The 26,371-nt window shown below is 35.8% G+C and overlaps 1 pseudogene; it reads left to right on the top strand.

The window, feature by feature from the left end:
- The first annotated feature begins 9,142 nt into the window (after nucleotides 1-9,142).
- Nucleotides 9,143-9,628, top strand: LOC100596249 (annotated as a pseudogene).
- Nucleotides 9,629-26,371: the final 16,743 nt, after the last annotated feature.

Raw genomic sequence — 26,371 nt, 5'->3', positions numbered from 1 at the left:
TACAGGAACGCCTCTTACTTGGGCAACTAAAATATTCACCTAGGTGGCCTCTGTTTCTACTATTACTCTCCAAATGTTTGTTTTCTGTATAAAAGCTTGAATAATCTTTTTAATTGTTTTAAGAGACAGGATCTTGTTCTGTTGCCCAGGTTCAATGAAGTGGTAAGTGATCATTGCTCACTACAGCCTTGGACTCTCGGGCTCAAGCAATCCTCCTGCCTTAGCCTCTGAATAGCTAGAACGACAGGTGTGTGCCATACACGGCTAATTTCTCTTTTTATTTTTTTGTACAGCTGGGGTTTTGCTATGCTGTCCAGGCTGGTCTAGAACTCCTGGCCTCAAGCAGTCCTCCTGCCTTTACCTTCCAAGTTGCTGGGATTACAGGCATGAATTACCATGCCAGGCTAGAATAATCTTTTAATAAGTAAAATGGAGATTATTTTATTTCCATCTGCAAAATCTTCCAAAGACTTCCCATCACATTCAAACTAAAATCCAAATTCCTAACCACGTCCAGAATAAACCTTACGTGATCTGGCCCTTTTCTATTTCTCTGACCTCATCTTACATCGCTCTTAGTGACTTACTCTGGTCTTGTGACACTGACATGCTTCTAGTTCTTACAATTTTCTATGTTCTCTCATCAATTGCAAGTGCAATTCCCTCAGCTTGGATCTCTTTTCCCACATATCATTGCATAGCATACTCCATTTCATTCTGATTTTTGCTTTGAGGGCATTAGTCTCACTGTAATCTTTCCTCATTCTCTAAAATAAAAGAACCCTGTCTTCCTAATCGGTCTTCATCTCCTTACCCTTCTTCATTTTTCCTCAGGGAACTTACTACTAACCACAGTTGTGAAATATATTATTTTCTTTTCCACCTTGGAATGTACTCTCCATGAGGTTAAGAACACTATCAGCTTTATGTACTGAAAGATAGGCTCCTTCAATGCTGCCTAGAACTTAGCAGAAGCTCCTTTTTGTTGTTGCTGTTGAAAGATTGAATGAGTTAATAAATTGAAATATAAAATAAAGTGTCTAGTAGTAACTATACAGAAATAAAATGACTGCATGAATAGACACAATCATTAAATGTTATGAATGCTATATAAGAAAGTTAAGGAAACTATAATGCATGGTTCTGATTTATTTTGAAGATCTATCATAAGTTACACTGAGGAGCAGATATTTAAACAGTAACCTAAAGAATGAGTGTGAATTATTTTCAAAGAGTGGAAAGAAAAGCAAGAAAGGTGGAAACCTACAAAGAATATCTGAGGCTAGAAAAACCTAATTGATGAAAGATCTTCATTAATGTGAGGAAAGGTTAGGTTGTCAACAAAAAAGAAAAACCAAAATGTTAAAAATTCAATACAGGCCGGGCGCGGTGGCTCACGCTTGTAATCCCAGCACTTTGGGAGGCCGAGGCGGGCGGATCACGAGGTCAGGAGATCGAGACCACGGTGAAACTCCGTCTCTACTAAAAAAATACAAAAAATTAGCCGGGCGTGGTGGCGGGCGCCTGTAGTCCCAGCTACTAGAAGAGGCTGAGGCAGGAGAATGGCGTGAACCCGGGAGGCGGAGCTTGCAGTGAGCCGAGATTGCGCCACTGCACTCCAGCCTGGGCGACAGAGCAAGACTCCGTCTCAAAAAAAAAAAAAAAAAAAAAATTCAATACAAATAACAAACAATAAAGAAATGATTTAGAAGATTTAAACTAAAATTATATAATGGTTTAATCCTGAATGGAGTGTTTGCTTTTTAACTTTTTTGATGGGGTATATTGCGAAATTGTATATATAAATATATATTTATATTAAAAATTTTTTTTAATTGTTAAAAGTGTATACACTATCTATATGTTTTCTATATGTTTATTTTTTCTTTCTTTTTTTTTTTTTTTGAGACAAAGTCTCACTCTGTTGCCCAGGCTGGAATGTAGTGGCGCAATCTCCACTCACTGAAACATCCCCCTCCTGGGTTCAAGCAATTCTCCTGTCTCAGCCTCCCAACTAGTGAGGATTACAAGTGTGCACCACCAAGCCTGGCTAATTTTTGTATTTATTGTAGAGATGGGGTTTCACCAATTTGGCTAGGCTGGGTTCAAACTCCTGACCTTAGGTGATCCACCCACCTCGGCCTCCCAAAGTGCTGGGATTACAGGCCTGAGCCACCACACCTGGCCTCTATCTATACATTTCTAATAGCTAAAATAATATATATGTAATGTAAAACATTTGAAAAAGTCAGAAAAACACAAGAAAATAATATTTTCCATACATACTAGTTAATTTAAAATTACTGTTTTCCTGGCATTTTGATATATATTATCGCATGATTTTTATATATCTGTCTCTAAATATCTTTTGATATAAAAAGCAACAAATATGCAAATAAATTTGTGTTATAAAAGTATATTATTGCTGTGCCTGATTTTGGCCAAATGCCTGAGAAGCAATGTGTGAATTATTTCTGTATTTTGAAATAATTTTTACTTTTTAATATGTTGCAAACATTTATTATGTCAAAGATATTCTCATATAAAATGAAGTTTATTGACTCTACTGTAGTATATATTATTGCATAACACATAAGTTTAACCAGTATCCTCTTAAAGATTTATTTATTTATATTTTCCCCATGTCAGCATAAGAAAAATTTGCTCATAAAAATATTTTAAATATACTAATTAAAAACTATAATAAACTTTCTGTGCATATATTTGACTATGTCTTTAAAATAAATACTTAGAAATGAAACCATTGAATCTAAATATATTAACATTAAAAATTTAAAACAGGCTTTCTCTTATACAACAAATTATCACAATAAAGTGAACATAAAATTGATTAATATACTATGCATCTTGCACAATTTTTAATGGCATAAATATGGCTTAGATTTAGTAACTATCAGTAACTAACGCTTTTAAAAACTATTGCTTGAACAACAGATATTGTAGATTATAATCATGTGGAATAAAGGCTATTAAAATGTTAAGAATGGATATTACCTGCCCTTACAATATTAATGCCAGTGGTAATAGGAAAAAACAGTTTTGGATAAAAAGCATAATATTATTAAACTCTGGATTTGCTCAGTGATGCTTAGACTTATAGCAACAAATGCAAAGTATAAAACTACATTCATTGTTGAAATTCCTGGAAGAAAAATAACTGAGTTTGCTATATTTTATTATAAAAGTAATAGTTTCACTTGGGAGAAAATGGTTAGAAACTAAAAAGTCCTAAACTTTCTTATTCAGAACCATTTTTACTCATTTGCTCTTTTGCATCAGAGTTTTTTCTTTTTTTCTTTCTATTTTTTTTGACACGGAGTCTCGCTCTATTGCCCAGGCTGGAGTGCAGTGGCAGTCTCGGCTCACTGCAAGCTCCGCTCCTGGGTTCAGGCCATTCTCCTGCCTCAGCCTCCGGAGTAGCTGGGGCTACAGACGCCTGCAACCACGCCCGACTGATTTTTTGTATTTTTAGTAGAGGCGTGGTTTCACCATGTTAGCCAGGATGGTCTCGATCTCCTGACCCCGTGATCCACCCGCCTCAGCCTCCCAAAGTGCTGGGATTATAAGCGTGAGCCACCGCGCCCGGCAGCATCAGAGTTTTCTAATAATTTTTTTTTTTTTTTCTGAGACGGAGTCTTGCTCTGTTGCCCAGGCTGGAGTGCAGAGGCAAGATCTCGGCTCACTGCAACCTCCGCCTCCTGGGTTCAAGCAATTCTCCTGTCTCAGCCTCCCGAATAGCTGGGACTACAGACGCCAGTCACCATGCCCGGCTAATTTTTGTATTTTTAGTACAGACGTGGTTTCACTATATTGGTCAGGCTGGTCTTGAACTCCTGACCTCAGGTTATCTGCCTGCCTTGGCCTTCCAAAGTGCTAAGATTACAGGTGTGATCCACTGCGCCTGGCCATAACTTTTAAAAAAATATAGTTTATATTATAAAAGAGAACTATACTTATTCCCAAAATAATTTTATAAATAGGAGAGCAAAATTATACTCGTTAGCAATGTTGAGATGATTCATTTATCTGCTTTTTTGCTTATTTGAATATCATTTTGTGAATATTAAATGTTGAAAATTTCAATGAGCTGAATTGCATTTCTTTAATTACTAAAGTCTTTTTTGCATATATGTATTAGTCACTGTCATCTGTGCTTTTGTAAATAAATTATTCTATTCATAAAATTTATCAATTTTTCTGTTTAGTTGTTGCTATTCTAAACGGATCATTTTATCTGTATCTATTATTTGGGCAGGAGAAAAAAATAAGAAAAAGCAGGTAACTAATTACATATTATTAGTAAATATGGAAGCACTTAATGTAAACAGTGTAGACAAAAACAATTTTACAAGTTATGTTTTTGACTAAGTTATGATTTGTTAGATAATAAACATATACTCTCTTGGAAAAAATGAAGTAATAATAATGTTTTATGGATATTTGTTTTTACCAGATGTTCAGACATGATTAAAAATATATATTCTAGAAGTGATTTCAGCAAGATGTCAGGATAGGAAGCTCTGAACTCTTCTTCCCTGACAGACACACTGACTCAACAGCAGTACATTAATCAATTATTTTTATGAGAAATTTAGAAACAAGCTTAGAGACTCCTGTACCCTAGGCAAGTGAGAAACCAGCCACTTCACAACTGGTAGAAGCAGTGGAGATACCTCTTGCCATAATACCCATACCCAGCACAAATCCATAAGATCAAGATGGAAGCCCTGCTCCCAGCTTCTCCTTGAGAAGCAAAGGAGTTAGAATGCACATTTGGTATCCCAAATTTTCAGCATGTTACCTGAGAGACTGTCTTCAGTCTTGCTGGTCCCAAAGAGCTGACAGCATCTGGCATATGGTATCTGCTGATGGCTATGGAGAACAAAATGTTGTCTTGAAATAGTGAGTAGGCACTCAGTATAGCTCTACCCCTTGGCTAAACACAGAACTAGTGGGCAAATAACTCCAGTTACCAGTTTCTCTCTGGAGAGGAAAAAAGTCAAACCATAAAGTGTTCCAACTTTTCTGGTAGGTCCTTAAGGAATTAACTTCTGCCCCACCTGTCTTGCCATGCTAACAGGATCTGGCATACTCTAGACGCTTGAGGGCTGCTAGCAATAAAGACAATGGTTCAAACTACCACAAAGATTTGAGTGGTCAGGAAGATTGGTGAAGGTCTTGGCTTATAATAGGCCAATACACAAATACTGGGAGCGGTGGCAGGTTTTGTGTGTGTTTCTTTGTTTTAAATGTAGGTACCAACACAAAGAGGAAAACATGAAGAATGAGAGAAATAAGATCCAAAGGGACAAGACAAATCTCCAGAAGTTGATTCTTATGAAATGGAGGTATATTAATTATCTGACAAACAATTCAAAATAACCATCATAAAAATGCTCAACTAGCTCAGGAAAATAATGCAAAAATAAAGTAAGAATTCTTTCAAAGAAATAGAAAATGTAAAAAGAAACCAACAGAAATCTTAGAGCTAAAGAATACAATACTCAACTAAAAAAATTCAAGAGGAGTTAACAGCAAACTACAGCAAGCAGAAATAAAAGACTAAGTGAACTTAAAGATAGGTCATATGATATTATACAGTCAGAAGAGCAAAAACAGAGAAGAACGAAAAAGAATAAAAATAGCTTAAAAGACTTATGGGACACTTTCAAGCAGACCAATATATGCATATGGAAATGCCAGCAGGAGAAGAGAGATAAGCACCAGAAAGCTTAGTCAAAGAAATAACAGCCGAAAACTTTGTAAATCTGTGTAGGAGATGGACATTCAGGCTTAAGAATCCTAAAGGATTCCAAGTAAAATAAACCCAAGGAAATTTACACCTTGGGTTCACACACCAAGACACATTATAATCAAATTGTCAAAAACAAAGAGGGAATTATTAAAGCAGCAAGAGAAAAGTGACTCGTGATGTATAAGGGAACCTTGACAATACCATCATGAAATTTTTCTGCAGAAACCTTGCAGTCCAGAAGGGATTAGAATGTTGTAGGGTCAAATTGCTGAAAGAAAAAAATAATTATCAATGAGGAATTCTATAACTAGTAAAAAATGTCCTTCAAAAATTTAAAGAAAACAAAGACTTTCCCAGCCCCTATCCCCAAAAATTGAGCAAGTTCATCACTACTAGACCTTCATTAAAAGAAATATTAAAGGGGAATTCTCATCTTGAAAAGAAAAGATGCTAATCAGCAACAGAGCATAAAAACATATAAAACTCTCTGGTAAAGATAAATACGTTGACATACAGAATACTCCATTACCGTCACAATGAAGTACATATTATTTTTTAATTCTAATATAAAAGTTAAAAGGAAAAATTATTACAACTAAGTATAAATGAAAATATGTTAACAGATAAGCAATATAAAGAGCTTAAATTGTCACATGAATAACCTAAATTGTGTATGGGGAGGAAGAAGTTAAAGTGTATAGTATTTGTATATGACTAAGTCAAGCTATTTCAGTTTAAAATAGACTGCTATAATGTATTTTACATTAGACACATGGTAGCCTCATGAAAATACCTGTATAAATGTTACACAAAAGATAAGGTGAAAGGAATACAAAAATATGTAAACAAAACAATCGCAAGGGAAGACAGCAAGAGAGGACAAGAGGAACAAAATAACTATGAGACAAACAGAAAACAAAAAAGCAATAATAAATCCTTCCCTTTAAATAATTACCTTCAACATAGATATATTAAACTCCTTCCATCAAAAGACAGAGTAGCTTAATGGAAGGAAAAAAAGGAATATCCAATTTTCTCCTCTCTGTAACAGATTTACTTTAGATCTAAAAATCACACAGGCTGAAAATGATGAGGTGAGAACAGATAATTCTTGCTAACTGTAACCAAGACATAATAGTAGTGGCTATTGAAGGGCGACAGGCTAGTCAGAGACGACACCGGTGGCAGCCAAGAGATCTTTATTGGAGAGGTAGAGGTCAGGTCACGCAGGGGAGAGAGAGAAGAGAAGAGGAGAGAGAGAGAGCTGCTGGTGTGCTGGGTTTTATATCCCTTGGGCCTACGTGGGGCGGGCTCAAGGGAAGGCGGGAGATGCTTCTTTCTGATTGGCCCTTCTTTGGCGGGCTCAGACAGTGCCCAGTCAAGGAGGGGAGAAGAACCCGGAACTGGCGCCATTAAGGTACCCCTGTTGCCTAACAGCTATACTTATATCAGACAAAATATAGTTTAAGTAAAAAAAAAGAAAGTAGGCAACATTATATAATAAAAGGGTCACTCCTTGAGAAAGATATAACAGTTGCAAACGTATATGCAACCAATATCAGAGCACCTAAACATAAAGGAAACAGTGACAGTACTGAAGGGAGGAATTGAACAACAATACAATGATACTAAGAGACTTCACAACCCATTTTCAATAAGAATAGAGCAACTAGGCAGAAAGTCAACAAAGAAATGCAGCTTTTAACTACACTACAGACCAAATGGACCTAACAGACCTAAACAGAGCATTCTACCCAACAACAGCAGAATGCACGTTTCTCTAGTGCAAAAAGAACATTATTCAGGGCTGGGCATGGTGGCTCACTCCTGTAATCCCAGCATTCTGGGAGGCCGAGGTCGGAGGATCACTTGGGGTCAGGAGTTGGAGACCAGCCTGGCTAACATGGCGGAACCCTGCCTCTAAAAAAATACAAAAATTAGTGGGTTGGTGGCCCGCTCCTGTAATCCCAGCTACTCCAGAGGCTGAGGCACGAGAATCGCTTAACCTGGGAAGTGTAGGCTGCAGTGAGCCGAGATGGTGCTACTGCCCTCCCGCTGAAAAAGGGAAGTTCCCTTATCCCACACATAGGAGGTGTGACAGGGGTGTGGCTTGTTCCTTTGGTCGCCCTGCTGCTCAAAGCACTAGGGGGAGCATACACAGGGCAGGCGCAGCGGCCATGGGGAGCACTTTTGGGCTCCGGCCCCAGGGCAGCATCTACGGTGAGTGTCTGTGACTCCTGAAGCCCTAGTGGGCGTGTGTTACAATGTTCCCTTTTCGCTTTGCTGTCTGCAAATGGCTTGTGTTAATCAGCTCAATAGACCCTCTGCCTTATAGCAAAGGCAGAGGGCCAGTGTGACAGTTTTCTGTATCCTGAGGTCTTGCCCAGGGTGCCAGGAAAATAGGATTACATGTGGGCTTGTAGGATGGATGCAAGGCTTTATTGAGTGGTAGAGGTTGCTCTCAGCAAGATGGATGGGGTGCTGGAAGGCGGGGATGGAGTGGAAGGTGATCTTGCCCTGCAGTCCGGCTGTTCTCAGCTGAGGTTCAGAGGTCTCTTCCCTCCCTTTGTGCCATGCGGCCCTGCTGCTCTCTGCCACTCTCTGCATCTCTGTTCCTCTACTCTTCTGGATGTTCGGCCACTTGTGTCTACGCCCGCTAAGGTCTTAGGTTTATATAGACACAGGATGGGGGCGTGGCGGGCCAGAGTGGTCTTGGAAAATGAAACATTTGGGCTTGAGAACATTAGTACCTGTTTTTCACTTAGGTCCATGGGCACAAGCCCAGGGTGGAGCCCTCGCCAGAGACCCTGCCCTTCTCTACCCAGCACTTCTCTGCCCTGCTTCGGTATTACAGCCATCACACCCTGGCAACAAAGGGAGACTTTGTCTCAAAAAAAAAAAAAAAAAAATTCTTGGGATAGATCACATGTTACATTACAAAACAAGTCCTAACAAACTTAGGGAAATTTAAATCATAGGAAGTATCTTCTCTGGTCACAATAAAATGAAACTGGAAATTAATAAAAGAAGGAAACTGAAAGATGTACAAATATTAAAAGCAACACTTTTAAACAACCAACAGGTCAAAGGAAAAATCTAAAGAGAAATTAGAAAAAAACTTGCAACAAACAAAAATGCAAACACATCATTCTTCACTTACGGGATGCAACGAAAGTATCACTAAGAGGGAAGCTTACAGCAATAAACACCTACATTAAAAAAGAAGAAAGATCTCAAACAACTTAACTTTATATCTCAAGGAACTAGAAAAGGAAAAACAAATGAAACTCAATTTATCATAAAGAAGAAAATAATAAAGAATAAAGCATCCTTTCCGCCGGAACCGCCATCTTCCAGTAATTCACCAAAATGACAAACACAGAGGGAAAGAGGAGAGGCACCCGATGTATGTTATCTAGGCCTTTTAGAAAACATGGAGTTGTTCCTTTGGCCAAGTATATGCGAATCTGTAAGAAAGGTGATATTGTAGACATCAAGGGAATGGGTACTGTTCAAAAAGGAATGCCCCACAAGTGTTACCATGGCAAAACTGGAAGAGCCTACAATGTTACCCAGCATGCTGTTGGCATTGTTGTAAACAAACAAGTTAAGGGCAAGATTCTTGCCAAGAGAATTAATGTGCATATTGAGCACATTAAGCACTCTAAGAGCCGAGAGAGCTTCCTGAAACGCGTGAAGGAAAATGATCAGAAAAAGAAAGAAGCCAAAGAGAAAGGTACCTGGGTTCAACTAAAGCGCCAGCCTGCTCCACCCAGAGAAGCACACTTTGTGAGAACCAGTGGGAAGGAGCCTGAGCTTCTGGAACCTATTCCCTATGAATTCATGGCATAATAGGTGTTAAAATAATAATAATAATAAAGGACCTCTGGGCTGTAAAAAAAAAAAAAAAAAAAAGAATAAAGCACAAATGAATAAATTAGAGAATAGAGAAAGCAATACAAAAAAGAAAACCAACAAAACTAAAAGTTGGTTTTTCAAAAAGATAAACAAAATGGACAAACGTTTAACTAGACTAAAAAAAAGATGATAAATCTCAAAATATAAATTCAGAAATTAAAGAGGGGATAATATGACTGTTGCCACAGTAATACAAAGGATAATAACAAATACATATGAATGATTATACTCAAACTCAATAACCTAGAAAAAATGGAAAACTTCATACAACCCACCAAAACTGAGTCATTAAAATACAGAAAATCTGAACAGACCAATAAGTAAGCAAGTTAAATCAGTAATCGAAAACCTCCAAACAAAGAAAAGTTCAGGACCAGACAGCTAAACTAGCAAATTCTATCAAACATTTAAAGAATAATTAATGCCATTTTTTCTCAAGCTCTTCTGAAATTTGAAGAGGAGAGAACAAAACTAAAACCATTTAATGAGGCCAGCATTACACTGATATAGAAGCCAAACAAAACACTATAAGAAACCTTTAGGCCAATATCCCAGATGAACATAAATCCAAATATCCTCAACAAAACACTAGCAAATCAAGTTTAGCAGCACATTAAAAGGATTATACACCATGACCACATGGGATTTATCCATAGGATGTAAGGTTGAGTGGACATATGAAAATCAATTAATTTGTTATATCACATTAGCAAAATGAAGACTAAAATCACACACTTACCCAAATAGGTCCAGAAAAACCATTTGATAAAATTCAACACCATTTTATGATAACAATTCTCAACAAACTAGGAATAAAAGTAAATTACTGAATATTAGGCCATATATGACAAGCCCAGAGCTAACATCATGTTCAGTGTTAAAAAACTGAATGCGTTTCTACTAAGATCAAGATCAATAAAAGGGTGCTCTTGTCACTTAAAAACTATTCCTGTTTGCAGGTTCTATATACAGAAAATCCTAAAGACTACGAAAAATCTGTGAGAACTAATGAATAATCTTGGTAGGGTTTTAGGATACAAAATCAGCATCCCAAAATTAGTGGTGTTTCTATATACAAGTATCTATCTGAAAAGGAAATTAGGAAAATACTCTTTTTACAATAGCGTCAAAGTGAAAAAAAAATAGAATAAACAAAGAAAGTGAAAGACTAATACATTTAAAACTATTAAAAAAAAGTGAAAGAAATGAAAGACATTTTAAAAAATGGGAAAACATTCCATGTTCATGTACTAGAAGTTGTGATAGTTTGAAAATGTCCATACTACCCAAAGCAATCTACAGATTCAATCAATCTCTGTCAAAATTTCAATGTCATTTTTATAGAAATAGAAAATTCTAAAATTTATATAAAACCACGACAGATCTCAAATAGCCATATAATTTTGATAAAGAACAAAGCTGAAGGCATCGCACTTTCTGATGTCAAAATATATTCAAAAGATATAGTAACTAATAGTATGATGCTGGCATACAAACATATAGACCCGTGAAACAGAACAGAGAGCCCATAAATAAGTCCATGCATATACAGCCACTGATCTCTGACAAGGGTGCCAAGAATACACAATGGGGAAAGTATAGTCTGTTATTAAAAATGATGCTGGGAAAGCTGGATATCCACACACATGCAAAAAAAAACGCAATCAGACTTTTTTGTTACACGATATACAAAAATCAACCAAAAACAGATTAAAGACTTAAACGTTAGACCTGAAATTGTAAAACTTTTATGAGCAAATATAGTAGAAAAATTTCACAATATTGACCTTTGCAATGATTTCATGAATATGACACCAAAACCACAAGCAACAAAAACAAATACAGAACAAGAGAAACGAAATTAAATGTAAAAGCTTCTCCTCAGCAAAGTAAACCATCACTAGAGTGGAAAGACACCCTACTAAATGGTGGAAAATATTTGCAAGCCATATATCTGATGAGGTTTGAAGTCCAAAATTATTTAAAGAACTCCTATAACTCAATAGCAAAAATACTGATAACACAATTTTATGAATGGGCTAAGTGCTTGAGTAGACATTTCTCCAACAAAAATACGAAAACTCAACAGTTATATAAAAAGATACTCAACAGCACCTGCTTCATGGAAATGCAAATCAAAATTACAATGAGATATCACTACATACCTGTTAGAATGGCTATCATCAAGAATACAAAAAATAAGTATTGGCACACCTGTAGAGAACTTAAAACCCTTGTTCATTGTGTTGGGAATGAAAGATGGTGCGATCACTATGGAAAACAATATGAAGGTTCTTCAAAAAACTAAAAATATGACTATGCTATTATCTAGCAAGTAAATTTCTGGATGTTTACCTCAAACAATTTGAAATCAGGATCTCAAAGAGATATTAGCACTCTCATATTTATTGAAGCATTATTTACAATAATCAAGATGAGAAAACAACCTAAAAGTCCCCTGAAAGGGAAGTGGATTTTTAAAAATGTGATGTATACATACAATGAAACATTATTCAGCCTTAAAAAAATGAAATCCTACAATATGTGACAACACGAATGAAACTTGAGGACATTAGCTGAGTGAAATAAGCTACACGAAAGGACAAATACAAACACTGCATGATTTCACTTACATGAGGCCTCTAACACAATGGAAGCTCACAGAAGGAAAGCTTAGAATGGCAGTTGTCAGGGACTGAGGGAAAAGAAAATGAGTTGTTCAATGAGTATAAAGTTTAACGTTCCAGGCACGCAAGATAAGTAAGTTCTAAGACCACATGTATAACATAGTGCGGATAGTTATCCATGCAGTAATGTGCCCTTAAAATTTTTTTAGAAGGGTAGTTCTCGTGTTAAATGGTCTTACAATAATAATAATAATAATAATAATAATAATAATAATAATAATATACTCTAACAATTACAATGACATTGAGCAAAAATTTATCTTTTCTATGAGCTTTATTATTATAGGTTAGTTAAGACTTTAGCTCATTTTTTACATTTTTTTTTGCAAGAGAAACAGAAAAAAAGTTTCGTTTTCAATAAAGTCACTCCATTCTAATGGTTTTACAATATCAATGACCACAGCTATTGTTTCACATTGCTATATAATAACAAAATATAATTATAAATTGATTCACTGTTAATTAATGTAAAATTTTCCCCATTTTTCAATAGCAAATCTAATTTTCAATTACTAATATTCTTGGGTCTCCACAATATCTTTCCAATGTGTCATAGTTGCTAAATTTCTCATTGTAGTAAGTGTAGCATATATATTTATCATCACCTGAAATAACATGAATTTCTATCAAATGCAATACTGAACCACAGGGTGAAACCTAGTAGTTGTAACGTGTTTAAAAAGACTATATATACATATATATATATACATATATATATGTATATACATATATATATACATATATATATGTATATACATATATATACATATACATATGCAGTAAAAACAGTAACAAGTTTCAGTAGAACATTTTAGAGTGACAAAACACACAATGGAGACAATTAATCTTTCATAATAAAATGAAGAAAACATCCTAAGAAATGCACATATGTTTTGGAAATTCATAGAGAGACCCATAATTGTGTCCTAGCTGGAAGTATGGTCATATTATTCTGGATGATTACTTATGGTCAATCCTTTTCACATTTTATTTGTATTTCGATAACAAAGACTTAAAATAAATGTTAAAGAAAGATTTAAAGAAAAATGAGTTCTAAAAGACTGTGTTAGAAGGAGAAAAACAACCTTCTTTTTCCAGTGTGAGATCTTAGGAAGATCAAAGGCTTATGTTAACATTTATGTACCACTTTGGCATAACTATTCTGACTCATTTCCAACCAGTTTCTCAAAAGAACCTGGTTAGAATGCTAGGTGTGAAACTGTGACTGAATAGCAATAGGAGAAGCTGAGGCTAGCCAGGTTCTTTAATTAAGGCATATAAATAATGAAACATGAAACAAAGAGAACAAAACCAAAACTCACAAAAATCATATCCTGAAAAGCATATATATATATACGTATATATATATATATACACACACATATATATATACGTATATATATATACGTATATATATGTGTATATATATACGTATATATATACGTATATATACACGTATATATATATACACATATATATACGTATATATACGTATATATATACACATATATATATATACACATATATATATACGTATATATATACGTATATATATATATATACACACACACAAAACTGGTTTCTGAAGGATATAACATGGTTAAAGATCTTCTTTTGAAGTAGTATTCATCTCTAGCTTCGTAATTGAGTTCGCATAATCTCCATTTCTATTTGCTCAATTCTTCACATTCTTCTGCCTTAAGATAAATCTCTTTTTGATTCCTGTACAACTCTAATTTGACTGGAATGTTTTGGCACTGCCAATGAGACTACTCTGAAAATAAACTTTATTGAGGTATAATTAGCAAAATGTCTTATTACCTCCGTTGTAATTCTTTCCAACTCTCCTTAGAATTCTTCTAAACCCACCTTAAGGAACCCACTTATCTACTTTTTGTCACTATAGATTAGTTGGCATTTTGTATAATTTTATATAAATAGAATAATATATCAAATCTTTTGTTTGTTTAGCTTATTTCCCTCAGCATTATTTATTTAGATTCATCCATACTGTAGTGTGTATGTATATTCTTTTTTATTGCAGAGTAGTATCCCATTGTATAGATGTAACAGTCTGTTCATACCTGTACCTATTGGTAGACATTGTATTTATTTCCAGTTTGGAGCTATTACAAAGAAACTTGTTGTAAACCTTAACGCACAGATCTTTGTATGGATATCTGGACTATGGAATGATTGGATCATACAGTCGTATATAAACTTTTTAAGCATCTGCCAAACTGCTTTTCAAGTGATTGTGTTATTTTAAATTCCTGTTAGCAGTTTATGAGAATTCTGAATTCTTCATATCTTTTTCAGCACATTTTGTAGGTTTTTTTTTTTTTTTTTTTTCCTTTGAGACAGGGTCTCATTCTACAGCACAGGCTGGAGTGCATCAGCACAACCTTGTCTCACTGTAGCCTCAACCTCCCGAGCACAAGCTATCCTCCCACCTCAGCCTCCCTCCCAAGTAGCTGGGACTATGGGACTACAGGCGAGCACCACACCCCGCTAATTTTTATATTTTTTGGAGAGACAGGGTTTCACCATGTTGCCCAGACTGGTCTCAAATTCCTAGGCTCAAGCCATCCACCGAGCTCAGCCTCCCAAAGTGCTGGGATTACAGGTTTGCAGCACTGCATCTAGCCTGTGTAGTATTTTTAATTGTAGCCATTCTAATAATTGTGTGTTGGAATTTTGTTGTAGATTTTATTAGTATAGTCATAACCACTAGTGATGTTAAATTCTATTTCCTGTGCTTATTTGCCATCTGTATACAGCTGAACCTAGAACAATGCAGGGGTTGCAGCGCTGACCCCTGCATAGTCAAAAATTTACTTACTACTTTTGATTGATCAAACTTAACTATTAATAGCCTACGTTGACCAGAAGTCTTACCAATAGCATTAACAGTCAATACACACAGATTTTTGTTACATGAATATATACTGTAAATTTACTTATTTTATTATTAACACAATAAAGTGAGATAGAGAAAATAATGTTCTTAAGAAAACCATAAGAAAGATAAAATACACTTACTATTCAATAAGTGGAAGTGGAGCATCATAAAGGTGTTCAACCTCATTGTCTTCACACTGACTAGGCAGAGGAGGAGGAAGAGGGTTAGTCTTGCTATCTCAGGGGTGGCAGAGAAGAAAGAAGTAGAGGAGATAGAAGGGGAAGCAGGAGACACAGGAACACTCAATGTAACTCTTACTGAAAAGAATCCCCGTGTAAGTGGTCCCATGCAGTTCAAACCTGTATTGTTCAAGGATCGACTGTACCATCTTTGATGAAGAAGTTCATTTTATCAATTCATTTTTTTCAGCATCATCCTTTTGCTGTAGTATCTAAGAAATCTTTGTATAATTTGAGTCACAAAGGTTTTTTTTCCTATGTTATAGAATATTAAATTTTACATTTTACATTTAAGTCTATGATCCATTTTGTGTCAATTTTTATACAGTGTGAAGCATGTATTTAAGCTTAAATTTTGCATAAGCATATCTAGTTGTTCCCAAATTGTTTACTGAAAAGTTAGTTGTTTTTATATATGTGGGTCACTTTTGTACTCTTCATTTTATTTCAATTATCTATTCATTTAACACAGATGCCATTTTGTCTTTATTACTCTTATTTAAAAATAATTTATAAAATATGTAGGTAATTACATAAATGTATTGGGTTTTCTTAAAGTTTTTTTCTTTAATCTATGCTATGACTTTCACATTTTCATTGAGTTTTAGAATTAATTTGTCAATTTCTACAGAACAAAAAAGACAAACAAAAAAAAAACCTCCTGAGGGTTTGCTTGGTGTTATCTTTAATCTCTACATCAATTTATGAAGACTTAGCATTTTTATAGTAATCGGTTTTCTAGTTTATGAATATGGTATAACTCTCCATTATTTGGTTCATCTTTAATTTATCTTAGCAATGTTTCCTGGTTTTGAGTGTAAAGGTCTTGTACACATGTCGTCACTTCCTCTTAAGTAATTTTATATTTTGACACTAAATTGTATTAAAATTTTAATTTCTAATTGCTTGTTGCTAGAATATAAGCACGACTTTTTTATGTTGATTTTGGATCTAGTTTTCTTGCTAAACTCACCTATGATTTCTAGAAATATAAGGGAGCTTCCTTAATTTGATAAAAAGACATTGTGTAAAACTTACCTGTAACCTTACCTTTCCCTCTGAGAATGGGAGGGCACAAAAAAAAAATAATAAAATAACATTATCCTGAATTATACTGATTACTTTTTCAAATGTCAAACATGGGATAAACTACACTTGGACATTTTTTCTCCCCTTTTTGAGACCATGTCTCACTCTGCTGCCCAGGCTGAAGTATGGTGGCATGATTTTTGCTCACTGCAGCCTCGACCTCCTGGGTTCAGTTGATCCTCTCACCTCAGCCTCCCAATAACTGGGACTACAGGCACACACCACCTAATTTTTGTATCTTTTGTAGAGATGGAGTTTCACCATATTGTTTAGACTATATTTGGACATTTTATTAGTTCTTAAGGTGGCTGTGGATAAATTACCATGAACTGGCTAGCTTAAAGCAACAGAAATTTATTCTTTTAAGTTTGGAAGTCCAAAATCCAAATCAGTTTAATTCAGTCAAAATCAAGATGTTGGCCAAAATGTGCTCCCTCTGGAGGCTCTAGGAAGAATCTATTCCTTTCCTATTCCAGTTTCTGTTGAGTGTTGGCATTCCTTGTCTTCTGGCTGCATCACTTCAATTCTGGCTTCTGTGGTCATATTACCTTTTCTTCTTTCTGTGTCAAATCCTCCTCTACTTTCCTCTTTCAAGGATATTTTGTATTGCCTTTAGGGTCCACCTAGATAACATAAAATGGTCATGCCATCTCAAAATCCTTAAACACATCTGCAAAGTCTGTTTTACCATATAAATTAATACTAGTTCCAAGAATTAGGGCATGGATATCTTTTGGGAAGCCATTATACTCATACCACAGTCTCCCCTGTGAACTCTCAAAATTTATGTCCATGCTAAATGCAAAATGCATTCCCGCAATCTCAACATTCTCATAAGCTCAAACAACTACAGTATCAACTGAAGTTCAAAATCTTATCTAAATATAATCAATTTTAAACTCTCAAATCTTATTATCTAAATTGTCTAAATTATTATAGGGAAGACTCTAAGTAAAATCCAACCTGCACCAAAATTTCTTTCCATTTGTAGATTTGTGGATCTAGAAAACAATTAGTTGTTTCCAAAATACAATGATGAAGGAAGCGTAGAATAACAGTTATTTATGTTCTCATTCCAAAACAGACGATCAAGGAAAAAAGGATGACCAATTCCAAAAAATTTTAAATATCCAGTACGTTCCATTAGGATTCCAAGTATAGAAATGATCCTCTGTGCCTAATAGCTCTACCCTCTGCACCCACGGCTTCAACCTCTGCATCTGGCCTCTGAGTCATTCTTCCTTATTCTTAAAAGGTAGCACGTGTTTACAGATGAGTAGGTTTATCAGCCCGTTTTCTCGACAACTTGGGAGTCTGGTAGCCATAGAAGTCAATAAACTTATTGCCTTGGAACTGGATGTGGCTGACAGTGGCTCCTGAGAGCCACTTGGCAAATAGGAATTGAGCAAGCCACTAGTTAAATCATTCATAGTTTGAAATTGACCATGTCTGGGGCATTTATATCACAAAAAATTAGTAAAGAATTTAAATCAAAACTTTTTCCCCCTTTCCATTAGGGCTGATTTACCAATGTACCACTACATATACTGTGTCTAAGTAATTTTTTCTAATTTTCATCACAGCAAACCTAATTAGATCACATTAGTAAGATTATGTATATATATGGAGTTTCACAAACTGGTGTACAACTTATGTGGCCTTTATATGAAGAACAAGCCATGAAAGAGACAGTGGCCCTTGAAGTCACTTTCTTTGATTAGCAGACCTAGAAATACACAATTGTGTGCTGCTGTTCTGGTAGTAAGTCCAACAGTGTTTATCGCATGCCATCTACCAGGTAATTTAATATGTGAAAAACAAAGCATGTTTATTTCTTAGAGTCTTTTAATGTCATCATTTTGGGTGTTTCTTTGGATAACAAAAACACTTTTTTAAAGTCCATTGCTTATATATAAACTTAATTAAAATATATAGTGTTGTGTCACAAGGAGCAAATATTGCTGATAGAAAAACAATAACTACACATGAAATAATTCAAGAAGAATGTAAAGCGTAATATCCAGAAGTAGGTAGAAGAAAACCTGAACCAAACCCAATGGCACAGAGGATATTGTGAATTTATACTGATGAGTCCAGCTAGCCATTACTGTTGAAGAACAGCACTGAATTACACTGCTTGTCCTCAACATTCCTAGAAAGGTCCAAAATAATTGATATCAATCATAAGGGTGTGTGTTTTATATTTGTCTATCAGCTGGCATCTCATACAAGCCTTATTGAGAAGAATTTATTTTTTCCTGTGGAAGAAAATATTCCAGAAGTTCTTTTATAATTAAAAGATTAACTGTCTAATTTTTAAAGTAATTTTTACAGTCTGCTTACTTTTTTTCTATTAGGTAGCAGTTGTAGGTTTTCTTAGTATACAGCATTTTTTTCCCTCATGTTTTTTCACAGTAAGCAAGAAGCTAAAATACCACTTACTTTTCTAGACTTCCATACAACTAGGGATTGCTGTGTGACAAAGTTGTGGCCAATGAGACTCCAGAGGAAGTCCACGTTGAGGCTTGGGAAAATATTTGCTTCCTTTTAAATGGAAGAAGTGCTGATTTTTTTTTCCCTTCCTCCCACTCCAAAAATGATGTGGTTCTTGGACCTTTGGAAGTCATATTGTATTAGTCTGTTTTCACGCTGCTAATAGACATACCCGAGACTGGGAAATTTATAAAGAAAAAGAGGTTTAATGGACTCACAGTTCCACATGGCTGGGGAGGCCTCACAATCACGACAGGATGAGAAAGGCCTTCATGGTGAAAGACCACATGGCGGGGCCGGGCGCGGTGGCTCACGCCTGTAATCCCAGCACTTTGGAAGGCCGAGGCGGGCGGATCACGAGGTCAGGAGTTCCAGACCAGCCTGGCCAATATGGTGAAACCCCGTCTCTACTAAATACACAAAAATTAGTCAGGCGTGGTGGCACGCGCCTGTAATCCCAGCTACTGGGGAGGCTGAGGCAGAAGAATCGCTTGAACCTGGGAGGCGGAGGTTGCAGTGAGCCGAGATCGCGCCGCTGCACTACAGCGTGAGCGACGGAGAATAATGGGAGCTTTAAGTCAAGATGAGATTTGGGTGAGGACAAAGCCAAACCATATCACATGTGATGATGAATCACAAAACATTCAAGGACGAAAGACCAATATACAAAGGGATAGTAGATGAGAAAAATGGAAAGCTTCTTAATGGTGATATCGGGCTGCTGAACAAGCCCTAGATTGCCTTCATCAAGAATCCTTCTTAAGAAATTCTATGGTTTAAGACACTATTATCTGGGTTCCCTGTTCTTCCAACTATATCATTTCTAAAAGAACTATAGTTGGATAAATAGGGAGAAGGAGGAAAGACATTTAAAAGGGAAATAAGGAAACAAGGAACAAAGGAAGGAAGGAACAAAGAAAATAAGAAAGTAGGGGAAGGAGAAAGGGAGGGAGGAAGAAAGGGAGAAAGATATTGGCAGTGTGGATAATATTAACTGCTGATGGAGAATATATGGCTAAAAGACAGTGAAGGGTCTCCTGCTGCTGCATCACATGAAGTGATTTCATGGCATACTGTAAATTCACTGAACCTGCTACTTCATGTTAACTGACATTTGACCAACTGGAAGTTTCAAAACCCTGGCAGCAAGTTCCAATATCTTCGTATGATTCTGGAGATTTATTATAGTAACTTAATGCTGTGGCTAAATGAATTCTCCATAAATATTCTTTTGACATGGCGATTACCTCCTAATCTCTCACAGAGAAGAGGTCAATGTCAGACAAATCTGAAAGGAAGGATGCTGAGACTTTGCTGTGAGAGAAGCAGTGGTAGGAGGGACCATCATGTCCAGGAGCAAAACCCGCAGGAACGCCTGCAAACCCATGGGTGATAGAGACTGGGTGGACTCTAAAATTGCATGTTTTTGCCAGAAACCCCATAGCCTCCTCCCCACCATGTTATTTCAGCCTAAGTAAAGCAGTAACATCCTTTAATAGAGATTTTTGACCAACTGTGCTTTCCTATTCCCCAACATGCTGGTTACTACTTACTCTCTCATTAAAGTTGTTACCTCATTAAAGACTAGTAATTTGAGAACCAATTTTCATTTTGGGTCACTAACATAACAGTAGTTTGCAAATAGGCAATTTGTTTGCTAATTCTTCTATATACACTTTTTTTCTTGCAATCTGACCATACAAGTTTCATTTTAAATGCTTTGTTATTGGAAAAAATATATAACTAGATAATGAATATTTTACATTGTTTAAATTTGTATAAGGTATTAGATAATATCAATATCTTTAAAGATAATATCTACAATTTATTCTAGAACATATTACCTTTTTTAAACATTTATTTTTAGTGTATATTTACAAGGATACATATTTTTAGTGTATTTGTGCCTACAATGTAATTATTTTATGATATTAGCTAGCATTTATTTGGTATTTATGCCAAGCAGGGGTTTAACACAGGTTAGAAGACTCACCTCACTTAATCCTCAAAACAGCCCTATGAGTTTGTTATGATGACTTAAACTATTAAATATGTGAGAAAACTGAGAAAACTGAGTCAGAGATATATTGAATAACATTCTCAAATACTTATAGCTAATAAAATCTAAGCCAAGACCAGAATTTGACCCCAATCTGTCTGACTTCAAGTTTACTCATATAAAATGATCTATAAATGCAGAATGGCACAACATATAATAGGTAAAATTGACTATAGAACTCCCAATAAACATTGACATCATTTGCTTTAAATTGCTCTTCTTTCATCCATTAATCCTCACTTAAACAATCTATTTCTAGGTTTACTAACAAATAGCATATTTGTTATTTAAATTGGAGTTGACTGGATAGCTATGCAGGATCTTTAAATGTCAAATGAGAGTCTATGGAAATAGATTGGGATTCCAATCTCTCTACTAAAGGTCTTCTATGGAGCTGTAAATGAAAAACTGTGTGAGAACATTGTATTAGCACCTGTTTTATTGCCTGCAGTTGATGTAATTAGTGTATTTAAAGACAGCCCTATTGGTTACACCATATGGTTTGCAATCATTAGCGTAATAATAGATGTACCATTTAAGATGAAGCTCCACAACTGAGTGCTATTGTTTCATTATGCTAGCATAATAGGGTGTTTTCAGAGAGTTGACTGAATCCCAATTTTCAATCTCTGACACACTTAGGTTCCCTAGCAGAAGAAATGTTGGGTGATAAAAAGCAAATTTACTATCGTTATTTGATTTAGATATTAGTAAATATTTCCATGCTTTCTCTGGCACAGCTGACCCTAAAATAATAATATTTTAAATAAACTATTATTAATAATGATAAAGAATCTCATTAACATTTTAAAAAGTAAAGATGTGTTATGTTTTGGTATACTAAAAGTGAGTTTCCATTGTAAAAAATGCAATTAGCTTTTCATTCACACTATATTCAGTTGTTATTATAATAAGAAAGATGTAAAATGCATAAGAACATAACACAGGTCCTTATAAACTATAGAAAAAGTGCCTTTAAAACCTTGAAAATATCCTTTGTGTTTACAGTTTGCTCCTCAGTGACAACACTTAGATGTTAATCAGTGATTCTATCTTCTCACTTAGTACAAGCTACAAGAGGTGACAAGCAAAACAAGAATCCCATTGGAGATAATATTGTCAGAAAATTAAGAAGACACTAATTTCCAGTACTATTAATCAATGCTTACATATGCACATACACACTCATTTGCAGACATACTTGTGTAAAGAACTTACATTTGTGACTGTATATGTTTATAAATAATATAAATTTGCATGTATATTTATTATTTATCCATAAAACCAAGATTAATTTCCATGCTGAAAATCTGAGTTTGGAAAAGTTAAAATATATGTAGACACTAAAAAGGAGGACTTAATGACTATATTTTTCTCCAACATGTAAAACATGTTTGTGTAAATTATAATTTTTAGATTAAATTCCCCAATGTCATTGTTCTCTGACTCTTTTTTTATGAGAATCTCTTTAAATTAATGAAGACAGCAACAAAACACTTAGTATTCCATTGTCCTGGGGAAGACCTTAGTCTTCCTATCTAGGAAGATAATATCCTTCCAAAACAAGACCTTAGTATTGCTATCCTTTGCCTTTCACTCCAACTGCTGACCTGTTCTGCTTTGCATTTTCTTCATCTATTTTATATTTGCAGATGACAATACTGTCATAATGCACTTGCCAATAAATGTAGCTTGATTTACCACCCATGAGGCAACACTCCTTTGCTCTGACTTGTGTGATCCCTACACCCCTTACACTTGCTATTGTTTTGCTCTTGACTATGCCCTTGTCATTTGTCTTGAGTCAACACTTCAACCACTATTAGGCCTTCTTTTTAAGTATATATATTTTTTTCACTTTTCCATTCAACTACTATGTTACTGGTTCATGTATTTACTATACTATACTTTTACTGATATTTTAGAGTATACTCTTTCTGCTTATTTTTTAAAATTTAAGTGTAAAACAGCCTCAGGCAGGTCCTTCAGTAGGTATTCCAGAAGAATGTGCTACTATCATAGGATATGACAGCTCTGTGCTTGTTATTGCCTCTGAAAGCCTTCCAGTGAGATAAGATGTGGAGGTGGAAGGCAGTGATATCGATCCTGATCCTGTGTAGGTCCAGGCTAGTGTGTGTGTTTGGGTCTTGGTTTTTAACATAAAAAGTTTAAAAAGTTACCAAAAAATTACAAATAAGAAAAATCTTACAGAAAAAGAATATAAAGAAAATATTTTTGTATAATGGTATAATGTGTTTGTGTTTTAAGCTAAGTATTATTAGAAGAGTCAAAAGGTTAGAAAGAAGAAGTTTAAAAAGTAAAAAGGTAACCATAAACTAAGGTTAAATTATTATTAAAGAAAAAAATTTTGTAATACATTTATTGTAGCCTAGGTGTGCAGTGTTTATAAGGTCTATATTGGTGTGCACAGTAACGTCCTAGGCCTTCACAAGCACTTGCCACTCACTCAGTGACTTACCCAGAGTGACTTCCAGTCCTGTGGGCTCCATTAATGGTAAGTACCCTATCCAGGTATACCAATTCGTTTTATACTGTATTTTTACCATATGTTTTCTTTATTTAGATATGTTTAGATACACAAATACTTACTGTTGTGTCACAATTACCTACAGTATTGAGTACTGTATATATTTATATATATACACACAAATGTATATATATACATTGAGTACTGCAACATTATACAGGTGTGTAGCTTAGAAGCAACAGGCTATACCTTATAGCCTAGGTTTGTACTAGGCGGTCTCGTCTAGGTTCATGTAAGTACACTCAATGAATGTTTGCACAGTGATGAAATTGCCTAACGATGCATTTCCCAGAAGGTATCTCCTTCGTTAAGCAACATATGAGTGTAGAGTGCTTAAAATCTAGTGAAAAATAGGCAATTACAATAGTATATGAAAAGAGTGACATATTATGTTCATTTAGGGGTCAGAAAAGCCTTTTTAAAGTAAATAACCTGTAAATGGATGTTGAAATACGTGAAGTATGTGTAGAAGTTAAGTTAGCAAATGACAGAAAAATAATATTAAATATGAGAACAAAGCATTTTGTGCAATGAATCAAAAAAATTACAGTAGTGTGTTTAGAAATGAAGGCAAGTTTAATCCTGCTAGAATATATCTTACAAAGGAAATAGGGTGGAGAAGTGAAGCTAAAGGAAGCTGTAGCCAGCAGCCAGATTAATAAGAAATCTCACTAACAATTTAAAGATTAACCTAAATGCAACTGGATAGCAATTGAATGGCATTAAGCAGAAGAAGAGCAAGATCAGATCCAAATTTAAGAGTATCATTTTGCTTACAACATTGAAAATACATAGGGAACAGGAAAGAAAACTTGTTGTGTTATTATTAAAATAATGTACAGCTGGGCACAGTGGCTCATATCTGTAATCTGGGCACTTCGGGAGGCCAAAGCAGGTGGAGCACCTGACGTTGGGAGTCCAAGACCAGCCTGGCCAACATGATGAAACCTCATCTCTCCTAAAAATACAAAAAAAATTAGCTAGGTGTGGTGGCAGGCACCTGCAATCCCAGCTACTTGGGATGCTGAGGCAGGAGAATCACTTGAACCCGGGAGGCAGAGGTTGCAGTGAGCTGAGACCATGCCATTGCACTACAGCCTGGGCAACAAGAAAGAACCTCTGTTTCAAAAAAAAAAAAAAAAAAAAAAAAAACTCTGTCTCAAAAAAAATGTGTGTATATATACACCAATCAGTACTCTGTGTCTAGCTAAAGGATTGCAAATGCACCAATCAGCACTCTGTGTCTAGCTAAATGATTGTAAATGCAACAATCAGCACTCTGTAAAAATGCACCAATCAGGGCTCTGTGTCTAGCTAAAGGATTGGAGGACCCACCAAGTCCTCCCAGGTCTCTGCTGTAGGAATTCATGGACAAGTCTCCAAACCCTGAGCCATCCCTCCACTCTTCTGCTCCCTACACAACTTTTCCTTCACTTACTCTTCCTTAATCCTGCCCTTATGTCCAACTCTGCTCCCGGGCAGAGACATCCTTTCAAAAATCCACACTACTCTCCACCTGCATGGTGACCTACTTAGAAATTCAACTTTCCCCTGGGGCCCAAGCTATGAACCCAGCCCCAGCAGCATTAATAGATAATCTACCCCTGCCCTCCTCCCGAAGCAAAATCATTTTTTTTCCTAGGGGTAGCAGGGTTTTTAAAAATATGGATTCCCAACTTTACCCTCCTAGCTCGCCCCCTCTATGAAGTGGACAAAGGCCCTCTCAATGAACCCCTAAATCCCTCACATAACATATTCTCCAACTTCACAAACTTCAAACTGCTTTAGTCACTGCACCAGCTCTGTCCTTACCTGATATCTCCCAACCTTTCACTATCTATACTACCAAAAGCTGAGGAATAGACCTCCGTGTCTTAGGACAACAGAAAGGAAATCCTCCTTCCTTCACTCCTTGTAGCCTACCTTCTAAACAATTAAACAACACAGGCAGAGTGAGAGGAGGTGCCAGCTGGGCTTCCTGGGTCGAATAGGGGCTCAGAGAGCTGTGAAACTCACTCATTTCCTGCATCAGGACTTACATCGGTCCTGGATGAATAATATTGAAGATATATGCTTAAAATATTCCTAACACCAAGATTTGTGCATGTGTTTTCTTCCCCCAGAAAGCTATAAACAGCGAAAATTTTGCTGTAAGTTTCCATGTCCTTCTCTCCCTCTCTCCCTTCCCCCTCCCCAGAAACTAAAGTAAAAGGAATGTTAATTGCCTGTTTTTCTGTGACCAGCAGAGCTTATCTATACTCCCAATTCCGATTCCTTATAAACATACTGTGTAAAGTCCTGTAAGATCCTGTCTCCTTTGCCATGCCACTGCAAAGTCATAAAGTAGATAAAACCTAAGTTGCAATTCTGGTTTTCCGCACAATCTAAGATATGTCACAAAATATTTTACTACCTTTGTTTCTCGCTCCTATAACAAGCTTCCTGCCTCACGTATCTCCTGCCTTAAAGAGTTTACAAGGCAATCACCCAAAACAAACAGTGGCTACCCATTCGGGACCCCTTCTACACTGTGGAAGCTTTGTACTTTCACTCTGCTCAATAAAGCCTACAGCTTTTTCTCTCTCTTGGTCCGTGTCTCTATCACTCGCCATGGTCAGCCGCCATACCAATTCTTTGGTGTGGCTAGGCAAGAACCTTAG

Source organism: Nomascus leucogenys, chromosome 5, assembly GCF_006542625.1.
Source record: "Nomascus leucogenys isolate Asia chromosome 5, Asia_NLE_v1, whole genome shotgun sequence".
NCBI classification, from domain to species: domain Eukaryota; kingdom Metazoa; phylum Chordata; class Mammalia; order Primates; family Hylobatidae; genus Nomascus; species Nomascus leucogenys.
This window is presented reverse-complemented; position numbering and strand designations above follow the sequence as displayed.